The sequence below is a fragment of the Teleopsis dalmanni genome, chromosome 2 (assembly GCF_002237135.1).
Source record: "Teleopsis dalmanni isolate 2A chromosome 2, ASM223713v2, whole genome shotgun sequence".
Taxonomy (NCBI): domain Eukaryota; kingdom Metazoa; phylum Arthropoda; class Insecta; order Diptera; family Diopsidae; genus Teleopsis; species Teleopsis dalmanni.
The window spans coordinates 131,947,681-131,968,903 of record NC_051847.1 but is presented as its reverse complement, the minus strand read 5'-3'; the positions used below and the strand labels follow the sequence as shown (position 1 = coordinate 131,968,903).

The 21,223-nt window shown below is 27.5% G+C and overlaps 1 protein-coding gene across 1 annotated transcript in view; it reads left to right on the top strand.

Annotated features, from left to right (window-relative positions):
* The window catches only part of LOC119675721 (furin-like protease 1), a 173,547-nt gene that overhangs the window by 48,261 nt on the left and 104,063 nt on the right, over positions 1-21,223 (top strand). The gene's annotated exons all lie outside the window — the stretch shown is intronic.

Sequence of the window (21,223 nt, the reverse complement as noted above, 5' to 3'; positions counted from 1 at the left end):
CATTTTCTAGCCTTCATTTAAAAAACTGACTGGCCTCTGTTCAGTCAGATTGTAGCATGTCACGACATGTGATTTAGATTATTAAGACAAGAGTAGATTGCTAAACTTATTTTCACCAGAAGTAGATGTTCTATTAACCGTAGTTAAGCTGTTAAAATCCAGACCACATTCAAGGGTTGGTAAGTCATTTTCTAGCCTTCATTTAAAAAACTGACTGGCCTCTGTTCAGTCAGATTGTAGCATAAAGGATCTCATTCGCAGTATTATGTTACGCGGGGAGCCAACAACCTACTGATTTCTATTTCATTCTATTTCCAAAAATATATTACAAATTCTTTAAATTAATATAAACAAATGTAGTAAAAAACTCACAATGGAATTCCCAATTGATTATAAAAATGACACAAAGTAGAAATTTATAATTTTGCGTGGAAAAATTATCCAAAAATAGAATGTGTATAATATAATTAAATATTTAAATTTACTTATTGGCAATAAGAAGTAAACTGCGCATCAAACAGTTTTTAAAAATATATTTAAAATATATATTTATCGCATAGAATATACTTTTAATATTACCCATTAATCTGTTTTGTCATTTATTCTCTACATTTTCTTTTTTGCATGTCATATGAATTTTAGCGGAAATTTGTATGAATCACGTGTTTCGTCTGTGGCTGAACACATAAGATACAATTTAAAAAAAAAATATAAAAATAATTTACTATACAAGAAATAGTATGCAAACTCACGCAATCATTTCTTTATTCTTACGACCAAAAGTGATTGCCCCTCATGAATTAAAAGCAACAAATATGCATATTTAAAACTTTAAACCAGACACCTGCAATAACCTAGCATAAGTGTTATAGCCAATTTTGCATTTTTAGTTATTTTAGTGCTTTTGTATAAAGTTTTCTACATTATGCAGTGTAATAGACATTTACATAGTACCCGTACGTTGAATCACCGAATTAGCTAATTTCACAGTTAAGAAAGAAAATAAATTATTACTACAAAATAGAGACAAAAGTTCACTTATTTGCCTTACATCGAAATTTTAAAAATATAATAAATTTTTCCAGATGTTTGTAACTTAAAAATGTTTGACATATTAAGTATTAATAGTTTTATATACTAAATATTTCAGTTCTTTTAATCTAAGTTCATTAGGTAAATCTCACTTCCTTACTTATACGTAAGCATCTTATCTGGTTTTGGTCTAATGCACTTTATCTTAATTTGTTATAATTGAAAGCAATTAAAATAAAAATATTAGTACTTAAAATTTGTCTTACGGTAGGTATAGTCATTGAATAATATATAAAGACAATAATTTATTAAATTGAACAAAATAATGATATGTCACAGAACATTTATATGGGTTTATGTGAACAAACTATACAAGAATTGTAATTTTTTCAACTTCGAAACTACCTAGCAAGTCACAAATCAAAGAGTAGCAAACATTTCGATGTTCCGAAATTAAACATTTTACACTGCTTATTCCAAAAAAATGCGCATATTTAGATTTGTATATCCAAAAGTGAAAAATCATTTTAATACAAATAAAATGAAAAAAAAATTTTATAATATTTAAAATTTATTCTATGGTAGTTACTTTAATTCAATCAATAATTAAATAACGCATAAGAAAAATTGGATGTGCCATCGAACATTTATATGATTTTATTTAAACAAACCATACAAGAATTATAATTTTTTGAACTTTGAAACTAGCTAGTAAGCCACAAATTAAAGAGTAGCAAATACTTTAATGTTCCGAAATCAAACGTTTTTAAACATCTTAAACCATGTGGTGCACATAAATCGTTAAAATAAGATATCGTTCGTATGGTTTGAAAATCAGTAATGGTATATAGTAAAACTCAGAAGAGAAGCATAGTGACACGGTGTTGTAACACCGGTTTCAAACATTTTTTTAGTAAGTAATTTGTGGTTGTTCAGTGACGCTATATAATAAAATAGCCAAAAGCGATAAGGGAGAGGGGCCCTTATCCTGAAAATAATTTTCTTATTATTAGTAGCTCGTGATATTACTTCATTATGTTATCGATGTCTTCTATTAGAAACTTTTCATGCTATTATTTTTTATATTTATTCTTTATAGATTAATATATATAGTACATACTTTTTGGTATCAATTCGTCATATCATTAATTCTTTGTGTTATTAGTCCTGCTTGCTATTAAATATATCTATATCAGTTAGAAGTGTCATTCTATTAAGTCCTCGTAATTTTCATAATATTTAGAAGTTCTTTTAATAGTTTTCTTTAAATTACACTTCTAATTACTTTTAGTTGATTCAAGTTTTTTGTTTTGTTTAAAGATTAAATTTTCTTGTTATGATTTTAATATTAAAGTAAAAGTATTGCATCTGAAAGTCGTTTTGGATTTGATTTTTATGTTTCGATTGTGTGCCTTTCATTTATTTTGCCTGCAATCACTAAACTGTGAAGTAAACTTGCTGTCAACACTTGTATTCGTTAGTTTTCTTCTCAAACAAATATCGTCAAATTGCATTTTCAAATTTATGCAAATTCATGTATGTAAATAATGAATGAAATAATGTATAAACCCTGCTAAAAACAAAAACGAAAAAAAAATACTATTTTTAATTTCCGTTACTATTTATTTTTGCAAATGAAAGGCAATTCAGGATTACAGCTATAATGATATGGATAAGTTTACAGAAATTAAATAATTACTAAGTTCAACAGACAAACCAATAAAAAGATATAGATATAAAAATAAATTGTAGGTTTTAAAATAATTTAGTGACTATTAAAAATTAGCCTTGCCTCTCTATTCATAATATCAGTTGAATAATTTATAGGAACATAAAATTTTAGTATTTCTTAAAAACTATGAAAGTAGAAAGTACTACGCAATATTTACAGAAATTCAAATAATTAGGAAAATAAAAAATAAATGAATATATATTGTATATATTTCGTATATAAAAGGTTTATTCAATTTTTAGTGAATGTAGTAAATTAATAATCTCCAACTTAAATACAACATACAAAAACCCGGGTCCCAAAGTTTATGCTAAATTTGCAACATTGCAAATTTGTAGCATTGAAAACACATTCGTATATAGCAGATTCGTTTATCACTTTTGGTAATTTGTGGGTTCCTTATTAGCCTTGATCCATAATTAGTAAAGTTGTTTGCATATTGTTTAATAGTTAATGTCTTGTTGTAAGGCCTTTTTTACTTAAAGTGGATGTTTTGGTAATATCATTATATGTACATATGTGTTTTTTCTTCACAGTTGGACGTTATTAACTAAACCATGTATAAGAACAACTATGTACTCCTAAGTCTTAAAAGTTAGGTTGCATTAATGATTAGATGTATTATCACAATTTTTCAGCTAATTAAACTACTGCACTATATTGTACCTTCATTAAATAAAAGCTTTTAAGTTAATAAGACTAGTAGCCTTCAAAGCTGAAAATATGACATAATTCTTAAACCTTAATATAAAATACACCGTTAGAATTGAAGTCTAAAATCATTTATTTGACTATAAAGCTAGCTATGGATTAAATAGAAATAATTCTTATAAATAAATTTACAGTATATTGCCTAAATTTCAGCTGATGAAGTGCATTTTAGAAACTAATGACGTTCTCTTCTCAGTGTTTCATAAACTTTACTTTTTCCTGTCTGGCCCAATATATTATGTTGTATATTATTTATTTCTTTAAAATTGTATCTTATTTTTACTAGAAATTGTTTATTTTTATTTAACTCCTAAATTTATACATAATGCAATTAGAAGGTACAAAAAAAGAAAAAAAAAATAGGTAAAAAAAAATTAAATTTAGTTGCGGAAATTTACTATGTTGTCACTTTAAGCTGATATGGCGGTTTTTAGCTTTAATCTGGAGACCATGCGACCAGGAAATAACTGTTAGAAGCCGTTGGGTAATAATTTTGATATGATTTTGGTTTGTGTTTTTAGAAGTACATATGCAGCTATAATTTAAGTAACTTTTGGTCTTTCAAGATCGTTGTGAATTTGTTCCTTTTTAAGGCATCAACGTGCACCGAATTCTTGTCGAAGTAAATTATTAGACAAAAAAAATATCTTTTTTCGATAGCTCCATAGTTCAATGTACTCTATAGTTAGCACGTTATTTTTTAAGCAGTGATTTAGTGATCAGTGATTAGTGTGCTTGCAGTGATTTTAGTTTAATTTCACCTGTTTTACACTTGATATGCTTAATCCAAGTTACTCTTCTGTCAAGATGAATATCAAGATATTCCACAACGTTTGATAATGATATGGAAAATATTATTCAGCATAACAAAAGGTCATTTGGTCTTGCGCAGCATAAAAGTTACTTGCACACTTTTCGTTTCATTAATTTTCATGCACTATTTAGTAAGTCACTTTTCCAGAAGACTCCAATGAGCTGAGAGGATTCGGGATGCACTTGTGGTCATTGTATGACTAAAAATTGCAGAGCCATCTGCAAAAGAAGCAACTACGTGTTTTGAGTATAAAGAAAGATCAGCCATGTATATATTAAGTAAAAGAATTGCTGAGTACTCTTCTTTAAAGAACTGCAGTCATTATATCAATTGTGTTTTAATTGAAATTTTCTGGGAGCTGTATAAAAGAAAAATAAGCGGTTATGAATATTTTCAGAAAGAAATTGTTTGGTTCTTAATCACAATTTAAGGCCATGTTTTATATCTTTACTGATCAATGTTTCATATCACTGTTCAGTATGGTAATTGCATTGTACTACTCGCATATATCGAAATTTTTATTGAATACGTTTAATGAAATTCCATCTATAGGTGTCATTTAGTGGAGTTATACCTCTGAAGTTAGATCTCTTAAGTAATTACTGTATAGTTATTCTTCTAAAGTGGTTACTGTAAATTTATTTCTCTGGAATTATAAATGACTTGTTGCTTTTAATAGCAAATACTTTTAATTACTGAGAGAGATATCAGTAGTCCGGCATTAAATTTTTTTGTTTTGAAATGACTTAGTATGTTTATTCTTATTATTTAGTGCTCTATAGATACGTATGAAATGATATATATATAACTTGTGTGGGTAGGTTAATTATAAGCACTACTGTTGTATTTAATTAAATTATTTGCTTATTTTGCTGTGATTTTTGTTATCAGTAACTTAATGAATGTTGTTTTCTTGCGAATTTGAAAAATTACTTAGAATTATTTCAAAATATTATATTCTTTTATATATAATTGATTATAAGAGCATAGGTTTTATTTTGACCTTAGTTATTGCTGTAGGGATTTATTTTTAATAAAACTAATAAGCTCATTAGCTATGTTTTTTTTTTATAAAATATCGGAGAAAAAATATTTTATTATAAATCTACAAAGTAAAAAGCTATCTGAACAAAGTTTACTATAAATAAAATATTTCTAAATTATGCTAATGGTTGCACGACCATAGCTAAATTTACAATGTTGCTAATGTTGGTTGTAAGGATGAATGATTGAATAAAACCACAATATTTTGAGGATTACTTGATTGATACAATATTTTTTCGATAAGTTTTAGTAATTAAAATGTTCGCTAACTTTATTTTAAATTAATTAAAGTTGGTATAGTAAATGTGGTTTGTTACTTTGACAACAGGATCTATAATCAATCGCTTATTGAAATTGCGTATATAAATTATTCAGATATGCAAAATGCACTTAATGCACATGCATTTATGCTTAGATACATTTCACCACGATTGTGGATATCTATACGGCATTTATGCCAATTAAAATGCAGAAGTTACACACGCGATTCACATTAGCTAGCAAGCAGCAGAGGTTAAAGCCGCATACTAACTTGCATACGAGTAGATACGAGTAGAGTAGTATCTGCTACGCGTATCTATGTATACATTTATGAATGAATTTCATTTAGTATTATACTTACGTATACAATTGTATATTCAGTAATTTTAGATACATGTTATCGGTGCAAATGTAACGCAAATTTCATACATACAAAATCAATTGCATTGCAATATTAGCACAACGATACGATTTGCAAATCCATCACGTAATTCCGCTATAAATCTATGTAAATTATTAGATACTTTAAAACGAATAAAAGAATTCTGTTTTACTTTTACAGATGGGCTATTCTACTCATCTACTCCTACTTAATAATATAAAATGCTTCTGTAGCTTCCTTGTACATTTGTGACTATTATATTTTTCACATCAACTGCAAATAACAATTTCAATTTGGGAAATAAAATTTCTAGCACCATAAAAATGCCATAAAATCGTGAAATTTTTCTGTCTGGAAAATATCCTGTTTTGTCTTGAATAATTTAACCATAAAATTGATATAAATTTTTAGCCAAAAAAAAAAGATTCTAAACGTTCTCTTAATGAAATGCTCCGCTCTCATGTAGATTTGTAGATACATTTATAATTCATTTTATTAAAGCAAATTTTAAACTTTGTCTATCCGTTTATTTTTGATATTTATGTAGTTAAAAGGATTTTCAACTTGATTAAAAAATAATTATAAACTCAATAATAAATTAATTAAATCCTAAAAGCTGTGTAAAATACATATGTAAAATATACTGCATTACTATGTAATACCCTCTTTTAATGCAAATTAATTAAAAATATCAAACCACTGATTCACCTATATTTAGCAAAACGAAATGGTCTTATTCATTTTATACATACCTAATTTATACAATTTATAAATTTGTGATATAAATTTCATACCTTTAAAATTATTTATACATATATTATCAGGTCATAGAAGAGAGTTTTATGCAAGCAAGAGTATATTTTTTTCAAACATTAGTTAGATAATTTTATTAACATAGTACACTGTATATGATTTCATAAGTAAATAATATTAATTAGTTAAGAAGTTATTTTGAATAACTATTAAAAATATTAAATCGTTGATCGGTTAATAAAAAATTGAAAATAATCATAGGTAATAACAAGACCAATGACGTCATTTACTTCAAAAACATATTATGTCGAAGTTAGAGCACACCATTTTGCTTTGCTATAGCACTATTTCTAAAGACTAAGTTGTGTTATTAATTCTTTGATTTTTCTGTCAATAAATGCATTATGTTTAGCACAGTCTCGTTGAAACCAAACATCTTCATTGCAGGATTTCCCAACCGTTGGTCCACCATTATTCGTAATGCCATCAATCCGTAAAATATTTTTGTTTCTTTTTTAAAGATATTATTGTTCAAGAAATTATTGGTAGCCGTTGCAGCATAACATATTGAATGTATTACCGGTGTTTATAAATATATGTATATTTATAAACATATAAAATATATGTATAATATATGTATAAATATATATAAAACTTCTACTCGGAAAAATTCTTGTCGATTGTACTGATGAATTCTTTAAATCTTGACCTAAAGTACTACTTAAAAATATTAAAGAATATGAAAGCATTTTTGGGAATATTGTGAAGAAATAAGAGAAGTTTATTTCGAAAAAATGAGAAATTACTAACGGTGCTCTCTATTTTTCGCTCAAAATTTTTGGACCAACTTTCATAAACCTTTTGATACAAGCAGTATTAGTGTTTTTCAAGCATATAAGTTTAGAATATAAAAATATGCTACGTTATAATGATTAGTTCTGAAACTTATTTTTCACCAATCAGTATTTAATTGTAATATTTAGTATAAATACTTAATACTAAACTTAATACTAATATTAAGGATCAAGATATTTTTTACTAATCAGACACCGTTCTATAAAAGAATACATGGAATTCTTGCTACCACATCCGTTGATAATACCTAGCTGTAATACGAGTTAGTTATACTTCTGGAAAAGGTCACAACCATAGGTATCTATATAGTTTATTTTGTAACAAAATATCAAAACACGTATGATCAAGTATTTGGGGCTAAAAGATTTGAACGTTGCAACAATAGAATCATTTAAACCACTTTATATAAAAACAGAAACCCATATTGAAATTATATATATTTTGTATATGGTATATTAAGAAAAGTGTTTCTCTATAGCACTTAATTGCAGTCATATCATTTTTTAATTCTTTTTTTTTTGTTTTACAATATTTTTTAAAAATTTCTTTTTATAATTATTTATGTTACTTATGTATATATTTATATTCTATACATTTTCCTTATTTCACTGATGGGATGCCCATTGTGTAAAATAAATTCTTCACCATTTACTTATGATAGGTACTCAAATATACGTATAAAGTATCGCAAACTGATAAAATGTCTGTAATGACTTTAATGATAACAAAGTAATGATTTCTTGAAGTTTTTATTTTCTTTTTGAAGTTTTTATAATTTTTTTTTGCATACAGACGCTAATGAAAGTAACATTAGAAAAAATGCAAAAAAAAACATTGAAAAAAAGCGGTAATTTTTCACTATAAATCCATGGTAAGCGCTATAGAGCTAAAATGGAGCAACGTGACTACTCCGTCATGAAAACAAACAAATGAACATTGAACGGTCTTTCGCAGCTCCTGGTTGTGTGTTCACGGACGTTATGTGGACAAACTCTTGCACGTGGTTTTTTAGAGTTGTTGTTTGTGTTCTTTCCGTACTTCCGTCTGTAGCTACTGGCGTTGACGTTGATAATGTGTCATATTATTATTAATAACTATAATGACAAAAAAAAAGTAAAAAATAAAATAAAATAGAAACGATGATGATGGTGAAAATAATGCTGGTGCTTATGTTGAAACTGGTACTGGTTGTTGGTCCTAGTGCTGACACTGCTGTTGATGTTGACGCAAAAGGTGTTAAATTATTTAGAATTTAGCAGTTTTAATAGATTTTATAATGAGCAAAATATATGAGCATCTATTCAACTTTACCAAGCCCTTGTTCATAATTAAAAGTGCATGATTTGTTGTCATAACACAGTTTACATTTACTGGTGTTTAGTTGTTTCTCCTAACAACGCTTTTGAAGTCTTTAACACAAATTATTTCAAATAATAATTTGAATTCAGTTAAGAACAATATTTTGTGTGTGTTTACCTGTTAGTCAAAATATAATTAACAACTACACATTTAAATAAATAACAAATAATTAGCATGACTTATATGTCCCAATTTTACTCAACAAAATAATAAAAGAATTAAAAAAGGAATTATATTGATTGATAAATTTTTTGCAGTAAAGAAAATTTTTTTTTTCAATTATTTCACGCGATAAAACAAAAAGCGATTTGGAAATTTTGGGTAATTGGCAAATTACTTTTTTTTTCACTTTTATGTTTTACTGTAAAAGTATATATTTTTGAATATATTTTGCTCGTCATTAATTTTCTATATTTCTTTATTTACATCCTTTATACATATAGTGTAAAAATACTACAAAGAATATCACGATAATTTACAATTCTTAAAGAAGACCTCAGAGACTCTATACAGAGATACATAAATAACATGTCAAGTTACTAAAATACTGTCTATCTATTTGTTAAGGTATTTCAAAGAAATTTGGTTTTGACGTTTTTAAGATATATTAATTTCTGATAAGCTAAATTAGAGAATCCGATTCAGGGATATGAGGTTAAAGATGTACAATACTTGATTTGTTTTTGAAGTACTGATATGTGCTTTGACATATAACATTTTTAATAATGAAAAATCTGTTGAATTTTGATGATAATATTTTACATATTATTTATAAAAGTATTTATTCGATCTGTGTATTGTATTTTTATTTGTTTCGGTTAAGCTTTCGATATGGCTATATTTAAAAAAGTGATTCAGACAACTATTTTTATGGAAATGACTCAGTTATTTGTTAATCTGTTTATAATTAATTAGAGTGCTAAGCTTTACAACCTAAATTTCATTTTATTATTAAAAACATCAGGTACAATTTCGTATCCAATAAATTGTATTTTTAAATACTTTTTATGCAAAATTTCTACATAAATATAATTACTTTAGGCTTTTGACAGTTTTCGATTTAGCTGAAATACAATTTATTTTATATCTTTTAATATATTGTTATATTAATAGAATATAAATTCGATTTTTATATGTTCGGTATTTTCATACTAAAATACCGAAATTAGTAGTTATCATCATAATGGTAGATGAAATTTCTTCTCGACAACTAGAAGCCTTTTTTCTTTAAAACGTTAAAATACATCCCAATTACTTAATATGCTAAGTAATTGCTGTTGATCTAGGCAAGACAATCAATATGTGTCCCGCTTTTTGTAGACTAGAATAACACCATTTTTAATAACAGGGAACCAATTAATTGAATTGCTTTAAGGTTATCTGTATTTGTTTTTATTTTGTTGTATTTTTTTAGAGATTTATATTTGAAAGTACTTACTTATATCTGATGATAATTGTTATATCGTTCTTATGTGCACGTATTGTCATCGATGTGTATAGAAACATACTACACTTATAGAATTATTTAAAAATGTATTGTAAAGTAAAGAGAGCAATCTGCTGTTTTATTCTTGTAGTAATATTAATTTTATTAGCTTAATATGTAATAGTGCAAAAACTCTGCAGAATATAAGGTTATAACATACCTATATCAACACAATTAAATCGAAACAGTAATAAATTAATGCATTATGGCTATTTCGTCGATGTTGAAATAAATTTACACATTATTTTAGAATCGTCATAGGCTGTAGAAATGAAATTACTCTTATGAATCATTATAGAACACTGTTAGTATTGTATGATGGTTATATAAAAATATAAATAAATATAAATAAAGCATCTCTTTTTTTAATTTTTTTTTTACTGTATTTAAAGAAAGTATAAAGTATAAATTAACAACAACTATTGACTAACAAGGGATCAATATTACAAAAAATATTACTAATATAAAGTGAGCATATAGATCTGAGCTAGTCATCTCCTTGCTGGTTGAAACGCCTTGAAAGGTCCTTTGGTTTGAAGTGACTTAAGTGTCTCTGTGTAACATCGCAAAGTAACGCCGGACTAATGATGTTTAAGTGTTAACTCAGTCTGTCATAATGTGGTTTAGCAGCCTTCTGCATCTGAACTTAAAGTCCACTCCAGAATCTTAAAAAAATTTTTTACGTAATGAACTTTTTGTATAAACTTTTCGTTAAGTTTCATAGAAGTTAAGTTCACAAAACAAAATATTTCTATTCTGAAGATGTCGTTATCATTTTTAATTTATGGTAATATATACTTTCCCATGTATGTATATAAACTAATGCACACGTGCTATACTAATACTTTAGTATTTTTATAATGAACAACTTGAGCAATATTTACTGAAATTGAAGTACAGTGATCATTATAAAATTTAAATATAGAATTTGAATTATTATAGACAAACTTAAGTATGTACTACACTTCCGTCACGGAAATATTTAATAATAATAATGAATCTACTCATTTTTATGTTTACTCAAATTAGATACAGCACCGTAGAAACCCTTCAACGTAGTTTAATAACTACATTCAAGGTTAGTAAAATGTTGAATGCGGAGATTTTTACAATTTTTTTTTTTTTGTTTGTTATAAAATCTTATACTCAATTAAGTTTTTAATCACACAATAAATAATAATAAAAGCAATTTAAATTTAAACAAAATCTTCTTACATTTAGCAACGCATTCACATGTGAATTTTATCAGCAAAAAATACAAAAACACTCAATGTCAAAAGCACTCAAAATAAACTTAACCAACAGAAAAATCAAAATCAAAAGCAAAAGTAACAAATATATAAATATACTATATAAATGTATATACAAATGAATATGAAAATAAAAACAAAAAATCAAATTATATAAAAATATAAACATGAGATTGCGATTATAAAAAATATTTCAAAAGTTTCTATTTGTGTGGCAACAAGTGCGGTGCTATTGATCCGTCAATCAAGTGGTTTAAGTATTGATAAGGCAGAAAGGTTGGTCGATAGACAGATGAGTCATAGGGGAGAAGAAATTTGATTGAAACAATCAAGAACTTTGATTCTTTTTTAAATTGTTTAAATGTGCGTATAATTATTGAGTATGCTTATATCTTAAGACAATTAAAATTTATTTTTCGTTTCAATTTTAAAATTATTTTGTATATTAATTTGAATTTAATTTTTAATTTTAACTTAATTTTTAACTTTAATTTAATTTTAGTTTAATTTTAGTCTAATTTTTAATTACTGTTTAAATTATAAGGCTACTTTTATAAAATTACAATTTTAATTAATTATTATTTACTTAATATATTAATATTATTATAATTTAATTATATAATTAATTATAATTATTTTTTTTATTTAATTGTTTTGACAACTAAAATTTTAATTACAATTTTTATTTTTCAAACGTGCTAATTGGTTCATTTTTTAATTGTATTGAATTATTTCTGTGTTATAAACATTGTATATATAGACTATAGACTGTAGACTATGACTATGGACTATAGACTATGTTCGAAATATCGGTGACAATAAAACAATATTTTTAAAAATAATTTAATTTTAACTATTTATAATTTAATAATTAATTAATTATTATTTACTATATTATTATTTACTTAATTTTTATTTACTTAATTTTTATTTACTTAATTTTTATTTACTTAATTTCTAAATTATTATTATTTAATTAAATTAGTATTTATTTAAGTTTATATTAATTTTATAATTTTATAGTAATATAATAATTTTTTTTGATTTCTAATATCTTGCCAAGGTCTATTTTTTAGTCTGTAATAATAACTCATATATATTTTTACTTTATGTTACATTATTAGAATTGGAATGGGCTAATTGGTCATTAGCCCATTCCAATATGGGCGGGCTAATTGGTCATTTAAATATAAATAATAAAACATAATATTTTTTGTCAAAAAAAAAAAAGAATAAAATTGCCTGCTAATCGTTAATAACTAATTTTACATTCTGCAGATTACAAAAAATACATGTTATCAGTTAAGAGATTAGTAGTTACATATTATAAGTTGATATATGTAGTTGTGTACAATAGAATTTGTGACTGAAAATTTTTCAACAAACAAAAAAAATATATATATTTTTGACCCACAATAATAACAATTATTAAAAACATTTAAGTACAAAACACATTCGACATGCTTTTTTGGCATACAGAATCAAAAGTAGGATGAACGACCTACCTGTATAGAGTGATTTTTGTCTGTTGAAAGAAGGAGGTTTACATTTAAATTGTCTACTATTAGCAATGATAATTCTACATCAGATCGTTGTTGCCTGTCACCTTCATCCAAGATAGTTGAAATCCTTGATAGACTTGAAAGTATAGTCGTTAGCCACCAGCTTGGCGTTTAAGCGCTGCACATTTCTACCAGTAGCCTATATATCTTCGTTCAATTTGACGCTAGAACAGAACAGAACAGAAAATGCTAAGATTCCAATTTTTTCGTCAAACTATATTCTGCCGATAAGCTGAATATAATATAAGTATATTTGGTAGTTGTAATTGTGATTTCAATGAAGCGGCAGAAATTAGACATACCTGATTCAATTATTATTTAAGTAATGTCCATGATTTCCATTTCTATTTATTATTACTTCTTCTGTATTATTATTATCAATTTTCTTATATTATCTTTTATGTTTATGCAATAACCTATAATAAGAGTAGGAAGTGCATTTAAATATTTATGTATAAGGCATATAAAATAAAATTCTAATAAGTTGTCGACAGAAATTGTCAATTGCTGTAGAATTATGCTTACATACATACATATTTATCATGCATGCAGTCATGCCAGCACATCGGCATTTTCCTATTAAACTCTTAACATAAAGGAGATCTTTTTAGCTTTTATTCTAGCTGTGGCGTAAAAGTATTTCATTTTACTAAAAACTAGTGCTGCATGCAATTTTATGAATTTAAAAAATTTTTTATATTTTTTAATTCCATTATGTCACTCATGCAAATAATTGCAAAGTTGCTGTGCGTGCAACATATTAAAAGATTTCTAAGCTATGAGGAAATGTGCTACTGAATTCATTAGCACCCCAGGCATGCAGCCGTAAAGCAGTCATAAGTCGATATGCCTCTTGGGTCTTAGACGCACTCGACAAACTCATTCACCTTTCAGTACGAATGAGAATGCAGGTTGCATTTTGAGAGCATTTTTATGTGTCACAAAATTGTTGCATTAAATTGAATTGTTTTTGAGTTCATGGCCAAAATAATGCCAACGTAAATTAGTTTTAGTATTTAGATTTTCTTTAGTGAGATATTAAAGCACTTTTAATTTTTCAACTTTTATTCTACTATTTTTCTACTATTTCTCATACTTTCACCGCTGCAACAGTAACTCTAGCAATAGCAGCGAAGCACTTTTTTGTAAATTCAAGCAAAAAAGTGCTGCCTAAGGTACTGCCTTTGCTTCTGTTTCTGCTTCTGCTGACTGTAGCATAAGTTTTCGTTTCAATTTTTTTAGTTGAATGCAGTCGAAGAAAAAAGTGCTGTGAGCATAATTTATCTTTCCTTTCAATACAAATGAAAACGATATCGTCGTAACGCAATAAATCGAAATGAACTCAAGTAAAAATAGTCACCATAAAACAGCTTACGTAGATGTGCTGAGAAAAATACCTATGCGAATAGATTGTAGATTTGTTTCTGGCAGTTGTCGTTTATAGAAAGCAATAGTCGAGTTAAATCGTCTTGTGATTTATTGCAAGAGTTTATACTTTATTGGCAGTTTGTCAAGAAAATTTGGCTGGGTTAGTTTTCAACTCCCTAACAAATTTAAGGTTGACAATTTGTTTTAAATTAATAATGTACTTTTAACTTAAAAAATGTTAACATGAGTGTTTAACAATAATTTTTTTTAGTAATTTTTTAGTACTTTAAGCGAGCACTTATTTATTTTATTACTCTGCTTTTCTAGTGCACTTTAAATTTTGTTAATTTAAATGTATTTATTTTTACGAAAGATTACACTAACTGCTTGCTAAAGTGAAGTGAAAAGTTTTTTTTGTAATTAATATGAGTTTAGTATATATTCTGCACGAAAAGTATCCTGGCTTTTTGAATAAAACATAAAAAAATTATTAACTTTTTGAAGATAAGGTTAAATGCCTTCATACATTCTTTGTACATTTCAAAATGCATGCATCAGTTTTTCACAAATCTAGTTGTTATCAGCGAATATTATCGCCCAATATCTTTTGAAGAAATTGTCAAAAACTTTGTGCGATGATGTATTGTTGTAGTTTAAAATCCATGAATTGGTCTTTCACAAATCTGGTCGTTCTCTGCAGGTATGCTGGTGCAAACTCTTCATGACCTCTGTATATTTACCGTTTGCTTCTGTGAGAGCATTACAAAGAACATCACACCATGTTAAAAGTTGAAATCTGTCAGAATTACTTGGATTTTCAAGCAATTTTCCCGGATTTTTTTGGATTACGTGTCGATTTTGAAATTCCATTCCGAAGATTATTGACTTTTTTACATGTTGTACTTGTATACTTAGTTCCCGCCAACAGTTATAATGCATTTTATAAAGGTGGGGGCTGTAAAAGTGTGTGGAAAGTACGGACGAAATTGCGCTACTTCAGAGATTGTGATGTAGAGAAGAATTTTAGGCATAAAATATTGTATCAGTTATAATGTTTTAAACTGATTTAATTAATGTATTTTACTCTTGATAAACTCTTTAAAACTAAAATGATGATTTGTAAACTCCAGATTCTTAATTTTGTGTTACTTGTTATTAACCGTTGGATGTGGCAAACCAACTACCATATCTCGATAATCTTCGATAATATACACGATTTCTCTTTTACCATCACCACCGTTAATTGGTAAGGATTTTAAAATGTCCAAGTTCGACATAATCACTAATACATTGAATCATTCTTAATATTAATTACAACTTTTGTGACGGTTTTATTCCCTTTTTATTTTTACACATGTATTATTTGTTTCACAGTATACAAATGATTGACGATAGGTTTTTGTAGTTGAAACAGCGATCGAACAATCAAGTTTCAAATACATTGGAAATATTAATTTTGTATCTTTACTTGCGTTTTTATAAAGAATTAAGAATGGCAACCTATATATAGTCCTACAATCAATGTATGATTTCACTACTTAGTTGAATCATATTGAATATTTTTAAAATATAAAGTAAAAAGATATTGAGTAGTTTCTTATAGATTTTAATGAAATTCAAAAAGAAACGGCTATATAAAAAAAACTATAGCGGCATAATTTCCCAGCGATATCAGGTGAATATCCAGCTATCAATTGAAATAATTTATTGGGACTTTCATCCTACAACATTTAAGGGATTTCTTACAACTGAGTGATAATAATTTATCATTTAGTAATACTTAAAGGACACTGTACGTAATTATGACTTTAAAAAAACTGGGTACTTTCTCTAGTAAAGTGTTTATAGTGAAGATTTATAGTGAAGAAAATGATACCTTAAAACATGTACTGGATATTTGCTCTACACTAATGTAAAACGAAAGAAGTACTTAATGAGTAAATATAATTTATGAATCATTACAGTAATTCTGCCAGGATACTGTACGTAACTATCACTTTAAAAAACTGGAAATTTTCTTCAATGCAATTTGTGTGTTTAATGGGGAAAAAATATTACTTCAAAACACGTGCTCCGAGTTTTTATCCATCACTAATGAATAGCGAAAGAAGAACTTAGGTGGGCATCCCATCCCATATTGGTTGAAGGAATAAATGTCTGTAATGTAGGTTCAATACTGCAATTTATGTTATGAAGAAAGTTAGAAGAAAAAAACTCTTTAATGCGGGTTTAGGAAGTTGGACTTTAAGAAATAATCTTAGTATTTGCTCTAAATACTTGGTGGGTTGCATTAAATGCTGGTACAAATTCCACCAACATAGTAGTAATAATAATGGAATTGCGTCACATTTATTCCATTAAATTCCATTAAAATTAAAATAAATTTTTTTTTATCAATTTCATAACAAAAAAATATAAATTAAATTATATTATGAAACAATTATGTAGTTTTTTTAAAAAGTTAGGGTAAAAACCGATTCACAATAAAAATAAAAATAAAAAGCAAATAATAAAATATAAAATTTTCCATTACGTTGTCGTGCCTACTAAGAACAACAAGTGGGGTACCATTTTTGCCCAGAGCACTTGACATCACTTTCCTGTGTGTGTGTTATTTTTTTACGTACGTGTTAGTGTGTTTATATGACAATCGCATTTATACGAAAGCGCATACGAAGAGCATAAATTTTATTATTACTTTTCACTTGGATAAAATGCCAAAGAATTGCATTCCAAAATGTATCACTTTTATTGTAAAATACAATTTAATAAAAAGCACAAAAAAAGAAAAAACAAACGGAAAAAAAGCGATATAAAGAAATATGCTTTAATATCCTTTGGATATAAAACCAACTCAAGCGGAGCAACACAACCACATATGAAAACAATTTTTATTTTTTATTATTATTATTGTGTAGTAGTTTTTTTGTTTTGTTTTTGTGTGTTCGTATTGTTGTTGTTTTTATGTGAATGGCTTTAGTATGCATTTACGATTGGTAAAGTAAACAAATACAAAAGCAACAAATTTACAAGTTGAATTTACTTTCATTGAAATTTCCATATGACCTGCTTTACTTTCTTCTCTCATCTTCAATGATACGCTTTTTAAATATTTTTTTGCTTGCCGTTCAACATTTTTCCATACTCCGTTTTATTATTTGCTTCTTTAAAAATAATTTTTACCCTTTGATGTAGCAGAATGTATGTAAGAAAAAAAAATAGGAAGTAGCAGAGAGGAAACATAAAAAAGCAGAAATACTCTTAAGCTAAAAACACTCGAGCCATAGACGAACCACTTGACGTGTTGCTCTCGATTTATTTTTCACCACAAGCATTGGAAGGCGCTGTTGCCATTGCAATTGGCATCGCTGCCGCTGCTGCTGCAGATGATGATTTTGCTGTGGATTGATGCTTCGAGTGTTGTCTTCTGCAAGTGGTAGCACAGCATTGTCTGTGGCAAGTTAACCTAAAGGGTTAATACATAATACAAAAATATAGAAATTCTATAAAACTATGAGTAGCTTTTTTTGCTCGGAAATGATGTCTTGAATATCACAAATAACAAAAAAAAAATTCCAATTAAAAAAATATTTTAGTAATCCAATTGAAAAACGAAAAGGTCAATAAATTTTAGTTTTCAGATTAATTATCACTAAGATTTACTCACAAGATGAACTCACAAGTATATGGGATGCAATCCAGTACAATATTGGGTATTATATACAGACTCTATGGTAGAAGTATAGAAGCCAATTAGTTTGGAAAATATTGATGATTAGCACATTTTTCGAGAGCATATTTTAATCTAAAAGTATCATATATGCCTGAAAATATTGCCATATATTTTAACATCAAATACATGCACAAGTCAATAAGTTATTGAAAGTAATAGCAAAGTACATTGGTTTTATTGATTCAATCTTATTTCACAATATTTCTATTAAACAAATTCGATGCGATTTTCCAATATTTTTAGGTCATTATTTATTCATTTACCCAAACACCGAATTACCAGTTTGGATTTAGAAGAAAATATTCTACCATTGTCCAAATTTGTTTAGAAAAAAACAAATACCACTTTTAAGGAAAAAATACTGCTGAACACCGACACCGACATATCCCTCCTATTTTTGATCGTTCATAGCACAAGGGACTGTTTTTTAAATCCATAAAACTTTTGCCTCTAAACTATTACATGTTTATAAAATCGCGTCTCTCGAAAAGTCTATTTTCAATCAACAACGAAAATAGTGTGTCTTAATTATATTTCATTAGAGCTTGAGACCTGCAAGGCAGTCTATTTATTTTTTACTCACTATTTACCGATGGCAGTAACTGCAACCGATGTAACTGAAGTCTTCTGTAGACTTCACGTTGGCTTCAAATTGGCTGAAGCATCAAATCAACTTTACGCACTGTCCTCGTCGGTTACTCAGAAAATAATCGTTAACATTATTGACAATATCTAGTGGTGATAATCTTTAGTTGTAGTTTTAAATGAGGTGCATGAAAAGTGGATTAATGATCACTCTTAAACTCGTTCACTCAATTGTACACAGTTGCAAAAACTACTTAGGATGTACTAATCAACTTGGTTTTTGATTTCTTTTGCAATTGAACCCTTCAAATTTAGACATTTGAGTACTATACAAAATTCACATTTTCCTCTTTGAAGATTGTAAGACTTAATCACCTGAACAAATTAAGCTATATATTGAACTCTTTATAAAATTTGACAGTAAACAGCTGAAAGATACTACTTGTCAAAAATATACACTGCTGGACTTCTTAGAAAATTTTATGAAGTTTGTTTATTAATCTCAGGTATATATATATAAAGGAAAAAAATATATATGCAAGAAGTGATTAATTAATAAATTTGATTTTTCAATTCGCGGTTATTATCTTCAGTTATTTATAATTGCATTTATAAATATATTAGGTTTTATCATACTACTATTTCTTTATTTGTTTGACTCTCTGTATAATTGAGAAAAGCATTTTAAATTAAATTTTATTAAATCGAATGATTTTTTATTAGTCTGTAAAAGTTCACTGCACTTCCAATTAAAATCCGTTATCCCTTACTTACTTCTTTTTGAAATACACTTCATATCCTTTTTCGTATTTTCTTTTGAAGGAATTCCGTTTTCCACTACTTTTAATTAGGGTCACATTGTAGTGCACCCAATTCCTTTATTTTTTTGCGATAGACCACTGCTGCAATAAAAACTATGCTGCCTGCCTGATTTTTTCATAGGCAAGTTGTCTTGCCTATGTAAAATTTTGTTACTTGGACCGTGTCTGTCAACCTGTCAGTGTTTAATTTCTCACATATATTGACAAACAAATTGACAGCACTTAATTGTGACATAAACCGCAAAAATCTCATTTAAGTGGCGAAAAGAGTGCAACATTCTTCCCCCATAAACAGTGCCCACCTCCGCTATTAAAAGTCGCATTTTTCCCATTCGTTTCCGAAAAATTAACTTAAATAACGTCACATTATTTAAAGCCTCCGTCAACTCAAACTTCATCCATGCTCGCTGTGAAAGTTGCAATATCCAAGCAAAATAAGAGACTTGGTAAATTTGCTCGACGAGTCCTCGCAGCCTATGAAATTTTGTTGAACGCAATTTTGTGCTATTGCAAGTTGCTAGGGTTTTGCACAAAGTCCTTTCTTTTAACTAATACTGTGGATACCCCATGCGGTGGTCTGGGTGCTATGGGTGGTATGGGTACCGTTGCCGCTGTTGCTAATGTTTTACTTGCAACAGCACGCTGGTTTGTATGCTGCATGCACACTTTGCTTAACATGCAGAAATCATTAATTACATGTGAGTGAGTGGACGACATGCAATTTGCAGCAACTGACGGCGATCGGCGTTGCTGTTCTGCATTGCTGTTAGAGCTAAAAATTGGAGTTTACTCATTGGTCAGTTTTTTGTTGGAAAAGTTTGTTTTTCTGGTTTTGATATGCTGGGGTGACACCAGCAGTAACAACAACAGCCTGTAACGGATTTAACATACGCCACAGTTGTGCGTGAATATGTGTCACTTGTGTTTATGTCCTCTCTGAAAGGTTGTCGTGCAACAGAAAGTATATAAAAAACTATAGTGTATATTAGTATATTAGATTTTCAAGATACATACGTTTTTATTAACTTAAAGTAACAATAAATTGGAACAGAAACATAAATAGAAGTAATATACAAAATATTCAAATTAAAGTAATTATGTATGGATACAATATTATATCTACGTCGTCATTATATATCTTTTTGAAGTTTTTTCATGAAATAAAATTAGTTTAGTAATATATATTGTCATTAATTTATTGGTATTACTATGGCACAAATTTTGGTCTAAGTATATAAGTATATAATATATATTTAAGAATATTAATAGTATCGTGTATAATCTTGGGTAGGTTAGGTTATACCGGCGATTCTAAGTATCTTTTGTGTTACGAAACTTAAAGATTTAAAAACCACATTGACTCTTAGTTTTTAATACTTTTTAATACTCTCTGAGGCGTTTAAGTTCAAAGATTGGGTTTTAATTCTAAATATTTTGTTTCTCTTCAACTCTCACCGCACTCCTGCATGTCTCTA